This window comes from Nannospalax galili, unplaced genomic scaffold (assembly GCF_000622305.1).
Source record: "Nannospalax galili isolate Female #2095 unplaced genomic scaffold, S.galili_v1.0 scaffold747, whole genome shotgun sequence".
Taxonomy (NCBI): Eukaryota; Metazoa; Chordata; class Mammalia; order Rodentia; family Spalacidae; genus Nannospalax; species Nannospalax galili.
Window position 1 is genome coordinate 2,111,558 of NW_008357686.1, and position 8,975 is coordinate 2,120,532.

General features: G+C 40.2%; 1 non-coding gene across 1 annotated transcript; it reads left to right on the forward strand.

The window, feature by feature from the left end:
• The first annotated feature begins 6,753 nt into the window (after nucleotides 1-6,753).
• LOC115068032 lies at nucleotides 6,754-6,885 on the forward strand. Its single transcript, XR_003847400.1, has one exon. It is a non-coding gene; the product is annotated as a small nucleolar RNA SNORA72 (small nucleolar RNA).
• The last annotated feature ends 2,090 nt before the right edge of the window (nucleotides 6,886-8,975 follow it).

Consider the following 8,975-nt stretch of genomic DNA (forward strand, 5'->3'; position numbering starts at 1 on the left):
TACATGGTATTGCCTACTGTGGATAGGATGTACAGCCATCATATCTACAGTTCATCATTGACTGTCATTATGTGCTGCATGCTAGTAATAATTTGTTCTAGGTATGGTGTGAGACTTTAGGATAAAAGTTGGGCAAGATTTAGCTGGGCAAGGTGGCACACGCCTGTTGTCCCAGCACTTGGGTGGCAGAGGCAGGAGGAGCTCTGTGAGTTCAAGGCCAGTCTGGTCTTCATAGTGAGTTCCAGGACAGCTGGGGTTACAGGGAGACCCTGTCTCAAAAAAAGACCAAAAAAAAAAAAAGTTGGGCAAGATTTAGTCCTTGTCGAGGAAGAGTTTATAATTTTTTTGTGGGTAGGGGGGAGGACACATGTAGATGAATAATCTCCATGTTATGAAGTATAAGTCTTAGAACAGAGGTGCTATGGGAAACAGTAGGTAAGTCTGGCAGTGTCAGCAGAAAAATCTTCAAGGAATAAATATTTGAGCTAATTGGGGGGGCAGTATTAGGGATAGAACCCAGGGCCTTGTGCATGCTGGACAAGTACCCTACCACCAAGTTATATCCCAAATGTTTTCTTTTTTTTTTTAATTTCAAGACAAGGTCTCACTAAGTTGCCCAGGCAGGTGTTGGACTTGTGATCCTCCTGCCTCTGCCTCCTGAGTTGCTGGGATAAAAGGCCTATTCCACTAGACTCTGATTTCGGCTAAATAGTAAAGCATAAGGAAAAGTTTAGTAGGCAGAAACTAACATGAAGAAAAAGGACAGGGAAAGAAGAAAGAGCCTGGAATGTTTGGGAACTATGTGAAAGCTTTCTCTAAAAGTACATTTATGACAGCAATGTTGGAAAGGTGGGATGGGACTAGATTACAAAGATGCATATAAAGGCCGGGTGTGGTGATGCACACCTTTGCTCCCAGCACTCAGGAAGCAGAGGCAGGCGGATCTCTGAGTTCAAGGCCAACCTGGTCTACAGGGAGACCATGTCTCAAAAGACCGAATAAATAAGTAGAAGAATACACATTTAGTCTGCACTTTATGATGCAGAGTAATGCTTTCCAAACTTCACTAACTCATATTCTGCCTTCACCATTTTAATGTCTTCAATTTGAGCAATATTTGAAGTCATAGGGTTATGATCTATTTTATTGATATTCAAATTAAAGTTTAACTATTAAATATATTCAGCCAGGTGTGGTGGCACACGCCTTTAATCCCAGCACTTGGGAGGCAGAGGCAGGCAGATCTCTGTGAGTTCAAGGCCAGCCTGGTCGACATAGTGAGTTCCAGGACAGCTGGGGCTACAGGGAGACTCTGTCTCAAAAAAGACCAAAAAAATTTAAATTAATATATATTCACTGATATACCCCAATGTACACTGAAACTTTTTAGGAAGCTAATTCTGAGACCATTCATGCCAAAAAAAATTAAATGGAGAAATAGTGGAGACTATATTAAAGGCTATTGAAATACTGAGAGGTGACACAAATCCTAAACTAAAAAAAGCTTTATTGGCAAGGGTGGTGAAGAAGGGAAGGGATTTTAAAAGAGATTTAGGATAGGATTTAGGATTAATTAGAGGAAGGTAGGGATATTTATGAACTAGAATCTGGATTTGGTGACTAATTAAGAAGTGTGGAAGATTACAGAAATGGAGTGACCTGGCATTACTTACAGATCTTGGAATGAATGATGATTCATTTACTAAAGTGGAGAACAAGAGCAGAAATACTTTTGTGAGAAAAGGTACTTTTTTCCTTAAATTTTTTGATAACAAATTTTCTTTCCGACTGAAACTCCAGTATGTTCTCACTGTAACAACTGAAACAGTCCAAGATACAAGAAGATAAAATTAATACCCTCTCCCCTTTCTTGTGTATGTAATGAGACATGTAAAACAGATATCACATGTAAAATATTTTTCTTATCTTTTCAATGTAAAAAAGAGACAACTATAGAAACTGGAAAATATGCCAATAAGCATGGTACCTAACTCAGTTGGGCTATACTTCCTTAAACATCTTCGAAAAGGAGTTCCTATCATCCCACTAAATAAACATCTTGCCTAATTTTGCTTCCTCACTAAAAATTTTAGATATCTTTATAAGTTCAGAAAGTATTTTAGCAAAAGTTTAGCAAAGCAGCAACTTGAGAAAAGCATTCTTTAGTTTTATGTATTTCTCACTGACATTATACTAAGCATATTTGTCCTGATGCAAGGCACTGCAAAATAATTGCAATAATAAAACCTGCTGAGCATTGTGACACATGCCTGGAATCCTAGCACTTAGAAGGCAGAGGGAAGAGGATGTCTATAAGCTCAAGGAAGCCTGGTTTACATGGCACGACTTTGTCTCAAAAAATAAAAACAAAAATCTGGTATGCTCTTGTTTGCAAATCAATAATCATCCTAGCTGTCATCATCATCATGCTCATCACGATGTTTCCCTTTCACATCCTCCTACCCACCCCACTGGAACACTGAGGGACCAATATATGTTGCCTTTTACACAGTTTTGATGAGTGTGCATATGCACACATACATACACACACACATATCCAAGTGCCCATGAAGGCCAAAGGCATCCCCTGGAGCTAGAGTTATAGGTCATTGTGAGCTGTCTGTCGTAGTTGCTTGGAACCAAACTTGGGTCCTCTGCAAAAGCAGCAAGTGCTCTTAACCACTGAGCCATCTCTCCAGCCCCAGTAATGAATATTTTCTTATAAAAATGAGCTTATTTTATACATGTAGACACACATGCACACATGTAGAATATCTTGCACCTTGATTTTCTCTGACCATACTGCAGTGGATATACTCTGGGTTGATATATACCATTTTAACCCACACTTTTTAAAATATTTTTTGTGGCATACAGTTTTTTTATTTTTAAAAATATTTTTATTTTATGTGTATGAGTGTATTGCCTGCTTGTATATAAGTGTACCCATATTGTTCAATGCCCAAGGAGGTCAGAAGATGGCGTCGGATCCCCTGGAACTGGAGTTTCAGACTATTGTTAGCTGCCATGTGGGTGCTGGGAATTGAACCTGGGTCCTCTGCAAGAGCAGCCAGTGCTCTCAACTGCTGAATCATCTCTCCAGTCCAATACAGCTTTTAAACTTCCTTTTTTCAACCTACCTTAAGTTTTAAGTGTTTTTCTTGTAAATGGCATATATTTAGTTCATGATTTTTTTGTTTATTCTACTGAACTCTGTCTTTTAATTGGACCATTTGCATTTTAGGTAATTATATTAGTGTCCTAGGATTGCTGTAACAAACTAATATAAGCTGAGAGTGTAAAACCATAAACATCTATTGTCTCACAGTTCTAGAGAGTCCAGAATCAAGTTATTGGCAAGGCCATATGTCATCCAGAGCCTCTAGGGAAGGATTCTTGTCTCGTCCAGCTTCTGGTGGCATGGTCTCAGGCAATCCTTGGCTCACAGCAGCTTGACTCTAGTCTCTGCCCTATCTTCACATGGCCGTGCTCCCTCAGCATCTGTCTTCTTTCTCTGCATCATTCTCTAATCTCCCTTCTTATGAGAATATTAGCTTTATTAGATTAGGACTTACCCTAATGACTTTGTTTTAACTTGGCTACATCTGCAAAGATTCTATCTTCAAAAAGGGTGACTTTTAAAGTTCCCGAGGTTTAGGGCTTCAACATATCTTTTTGGAGAACACAAACCTGTAACAGTGTGATTATCAGTATGCTAAGGTCTGAGTCTGACATTTTATTGTTTGTTTCTTCTGTTTTTCTCTTTTTTATTTTACTGTGCTGACTAGAGTCCAGTGGACACATTTACACTGAAGGACATTTGGGTACAAACACCTGAACGAATAGGACTTGGCATGTATGGCAGAGTGCATAGGGTTTGGTGGGGGGATGGGGGAGGCATGGATGGGGTAGGAGGTCTGGATTTGAGTGGGAAATGTTGTATGAAATTTAGAAAGCTCAATAAAAAAAATTCATTTGTTTTTCATACAGTTTCTCACTTTGTAACACAGACTGGCCTCAAACTTGAGATCCTTCTACCTGAGCCTCCTGAGTGCTTGGATTACAGACATGAATTACCATATCTAGCCTATTGGTATTTTATGTTTTTAATTAAAAGTATTATTGGTGTGTGTGTGTGTGTGGGTATCAGACATAAATTACCATATCTAGAGTATTGTTATTTTATGTTTTTAATTAAAAGTATTATTGGTGTGTGTGTGTGTGTGTGTGTGTGTGTGTGTGTGTGAGAGAGAGAGAGAGAGAGAGAGAGAGAGAGAGAGAGAGAGAGAGAGGAGAATGCATGTGGAGGTCACAGGATTCATGATTTCATGTGTCCTGCTCTATCATGCTCCACCTTACTCCCTTGAGGCAGGGTCTCTTCACTGAACCTTGAGCCAGGCTGGCAGCCTGCACCCTCCAGCAAGTCTCTTGTCTCTGCCTCCTATAACAATGGAAGGCACGTGCAGAAAGGATTAGCTTTTTACATGGGTGCAGGGGATTTGAGCTCATGTCCTCATGCTTGTACAGCAAGTGTTCTTACCTGCAGAACCATCTCCTCAGTCCCCAGAGTCCCTCAGGTTTATCTGTTGTTCTTTATCTTTTCTAAGATACTATCCACAACACCATATTACATTTAGTCATCATGTTTCCTCGGGCTCTTCTGGGTTGTGATATTTTTTTCAGATGTTTTAAAATAAAAATTGGTGTTTTTGACAATTACTTGTCAGCTGTTCTATAAAATAATGGAATTCATTTGATACATTTGTCACAATTAAACTGAGTTCTGGATTTGGGGGAGGAAGACTATAACGGTAAACAAATTTTCATCATACCATGTTAAGGATACCTATGATCAAAATGCCCCACTATTATCAGTGTTGATCTTTATCACCTGGATGGGGTGGTGTTTGTCAGACTTTATTGTCTTCACAATTAAGTTACTCTTTTCACTGCACCCCCAAAGAGCTACATTTCACTTCTCTGAGGGAAGAGTATCTGTAGAAATTATTTAGAATTCTGCATGGAAGATTGTCTCTTTTCCCTTGTGTATGTACGTATGTATGTATGAGTGTATATGTATATGTATATGTATATATGTGTGTATGTGTATGTATAGACCAGTCTATCTGCCCATTTATCTACCCAGTACATCAATCATTTATTTATATTAGCATGGACTCACGGACATGTATTTTATACTCTGGGTTATAATTTAATACCACTTTATTTTCCTGCTCAGATTGTTCTAGGATGACCACAGAAGCTCTTGTAGTTTGCTCTTCTGCCCCTTTCACCTACTCGTACCATTGTTGTTGTATTGAGGGGCAGCTTCCTACCTTCTGGCACTGTAACATGCTCGAAGCTCATCTTATATGCCTTCTGCTGTATTCTGACAGTTCATTTTGCTTGTGCACTTGAAAAATGTGCCACTTCATTTGGCTCTGCATGTTTCTGATGAGAAATGTACTCTCTATAAGTGATGCATCTTTTCTCTTTGACTTCAAGATTTTTTTCTGTGTCTTTTGTCTTAGGAAAATTTATTATGATATGGCTTCGCATGTATTTCTCTGCAATTTTTTTCTTTTACAAAATTAGGAGAGTCTTTTATCATTGAGGTAGGATTTCAGTTTTTTCAATATATATTCTTATAGAATTTTTGTGCATTTAATATATCTTAATTATATTTTGACCCCTTCCCCCATCTGCACCCCAACATCCCCTCCCACTGATTTCATATATCTTGTCATATAGTCCTATCGGGTCAAGTTTGTGTCCCCAGATGTCCTTTGGTGTAAGTTCATGTACTCCAGGCTGGTCAGCCTATCTAGAGTCACTCTGTAAAACAATAGGAACTCTCCCTCACCCAGCGGTGATTATCTGCCACTAGTTCCTCAGCTAGGGTTGGGGCTTCTTGCCCATTTCCCCAGTTCTGTACTGGGTTTTTGTCTGAGTTTGCATGGGTCTTGTGCATGCTGTCACCATTGCTGTAAGTTCATATGAGCAAGTTCCCAGAAGCCTGGAGAACTCTGTTTCCTTGTGGCCATCTAACACCCCTGCCCCTTACAATCTTTCCACCCTCTCTTCTGCAATGGTCCCTGAGCCCCAGGTGGGTGAGGTTTTAGTATAGGTGTCCTAATTGAGTTTTTTTAAAAAAAGATTTATTTATTTTATGTGTATGCGTCTGTGTGAGTGGATACGCACATTTGTGTGTGGACACGCATGCCTGTGCACATCTGTGAAGGCCAGAAGAGGGTGTCAGGTGTTCTCCTCTATGACTCTGCCTATTTCTTCCAGGTAGGAACTATCTGAACCTGGGGAATCACTTTTTGTCAGCTAGGCAGGAGGCCAGGAAGCCCCCCTCAGAGCTGAGGCTACAGGCATGCGCATGATGCCTCACTTGTTACGTGGGTGCTGAGATCCAAACTGGTCCTCATGATTATGTTGTGAGCACTTTTAACCACTGGGCCATCTCTGCTGCCTCTCTTTTTTGTTTTGGCCATATGGCTTTTTTCTGTAAATTTCCTTGCTTAGAACTGAATTAATAACAAGTTGCATTTGCTGTAAGAATTGTGAATGAAAATGATTATAGGTTTGAGTTTGCCCAGAAAAACAAATTTGTACAAAGTTGGGGCCAAGGAAAGTATAAGTAAGCTAAGGAGATTAGGGCCATTCAAGAGAAGCCAACTACACACTGTGATGGTAACAAAGGAGCCTCAATGATGTAAAGGTTTTGACTCATTTGACAGACTTTGACTGCAAATATTCTCTCTGTTCTGATCTTGTGATGATCAGGACAGGCTAAATATTTTCTATGTTAAGACCGTGCATGTATCTCCAAACCTAGTTCTTTCCCTAGATGTGGTTTTCTAAATGTTGCTGATAAACCAGTTCTGATTCTGATCGATTATATGATCATTTTGTGTGACTTTTTTTTTAGTCTTTTTGAGAGAGTCTCCCTGTAGCCACCCCCCACAATGTCCTGGAACTCACTATGTAGACCAGGCTGGCCTTGAACTCAGAGATCTGCCTGCCTCTGTTGGGATTAAAGGCATGCTCCACCATACCTGGCTAATGACCAATATTCTATGTTATCAGTTATCAACCTTAAGAAAAGTGAGAATGCAGCTACCGCAATAATTTGCAGAGAATCAGTGTTAATCTGCTGTGTTGACTAAAGGATGTGTAGGCACTGTCGGGAAATGTTGTGAGTGCCAGTGTCCTTTAAATGAATTGAAAAACTACTTTTTTTTTCTAGGTGATTCTGATATTAGAAACATACCAGAATAGACTGGTAAAAAGTAAACCATACCAAAAAATTTCATTTTTCTTTAATAAAACTTGCCAGAGCTTGCTTTAAAAAGGAAATAAAGGAGGAAGGGGAGAGAGAGGGGGAAGGAGGAAGGAGAAGAAAGGGGAGAGAAGAGAGGGGGAGAAGACAGAGAGGGAGAGTGTGTGTTCTGGGGTACACTGTTCACACAAGGGCATGTAGGGAAAGTGCTCAGAGACCTGTAGCTCTGGTTCAAGAGGGGTTGGCTACTGCTCAGGCTGGTAGAAGACATTACCATGGTCCATATAATGCTGGTTTTGCAGGTTTACAGAATGGAGGAGTCATGGGGTTATGGAAGTTTCTATTCAGATTTCAAAGGAAAGCCCAGGAGTGCAGGCAGTATGTGGTAGTGTCAGGATCCTAACATACTGCTCCAGAGATGGCAATGCATGAAGTTATGAATGTGGCATCTGTGTTGCAGTGGAGCCTCCAAGAGGTTGGAAAAGCCTGGAACTTGGACTTATAGCTAAGAGTTTGCCTTGAGTCTCAGAAGACACTCTGGAGTGGGGTTTTTGAATAATGTTGGAACTGTTAAGGCTATTGGAGACTCTTGGAGAAAAACTGAAGACCTTTTGCACGAGATGGCCATGAACCTTTTGTGGAATTTTCTGGTTTAAAGAGATGTGTTTGGATGTCAAGGTAACAAGAGATGGTCTTGTGATGTTAATTTTAATTGGCAAGTTGACAGGATTGAGAGGTATCTAGGAGATTTATCTAGGAGATTAGTAAAATGCACCTCTGGGTATGTCTCTGAGGTTGTTTCCAGACAGGATTAACTAAGAGTAGAAGGCCCACCCTAAATGTGGGTGGCACTATTGATAGGCTGGTGGTTCAGGGGTATTAGAAGGGGCAAAAGAAAAAAGCTGCTAGTGCAGGCATTTATTCATATTCATTCTCTCTCTCTCTCTCCCTCTCTCTCTCTCTCTCTCTCCCTCTCCCTCTCCCTCCTTGCTAGCTGCTAGGATGTGAACTGCTCTCTTCTGCCATGTCCTCCTTGTCATGATGAGCTGAACCCTCTGAAATTGTGAGTCCAAATAAATCCTTCCTCCCTTGTTTTGCTCAGGTATTTTGTCACAGCAAAGACACTAGATAGACTTGTGTAATAGGAAATTCAAAATATGAATGCATAGTTCTAAAGAGAAATAGAGTTTTAAGGTAGCAAATTGGGAGTTGACAGTTTACAGATAATAGCCAAAATAATCTTAGTGGGATCAAAAAGATAGGCTCATCTTTAAAAAATGGTCTAAAGTGAGAAAAGAGATGAACAGAACCCCTCCAAATTCAATGCTGCTATGGCTTGAATGTGTCCCCCAAATCCATGCATTAGAAGCTTAATCCCCAAATTTGTATGTTAGTAATATTGTGAGGTGGGACATTGGGAAGTGATTGGCTCACTAGGCCTCTGCCCTCGTGGTTGGACCATCCACTGATGGATAGTTAGATAAATGGGTTATGCTGGGAGTGCCTTTTTTACTAAAAAGCTACTCTCTCTGGCAAGTTTGTTCTGCCTCACCATGTGATGTCCTCAGCTACATTATGATACTGGAAGTAAGACCTTATCAAATGCCAATGCCATACTCTTGGACTTTGCAGCCTCCAGAACCATGAATTAAAGTGAACCTCTATTATTTATCAGGCATCTGGTCTC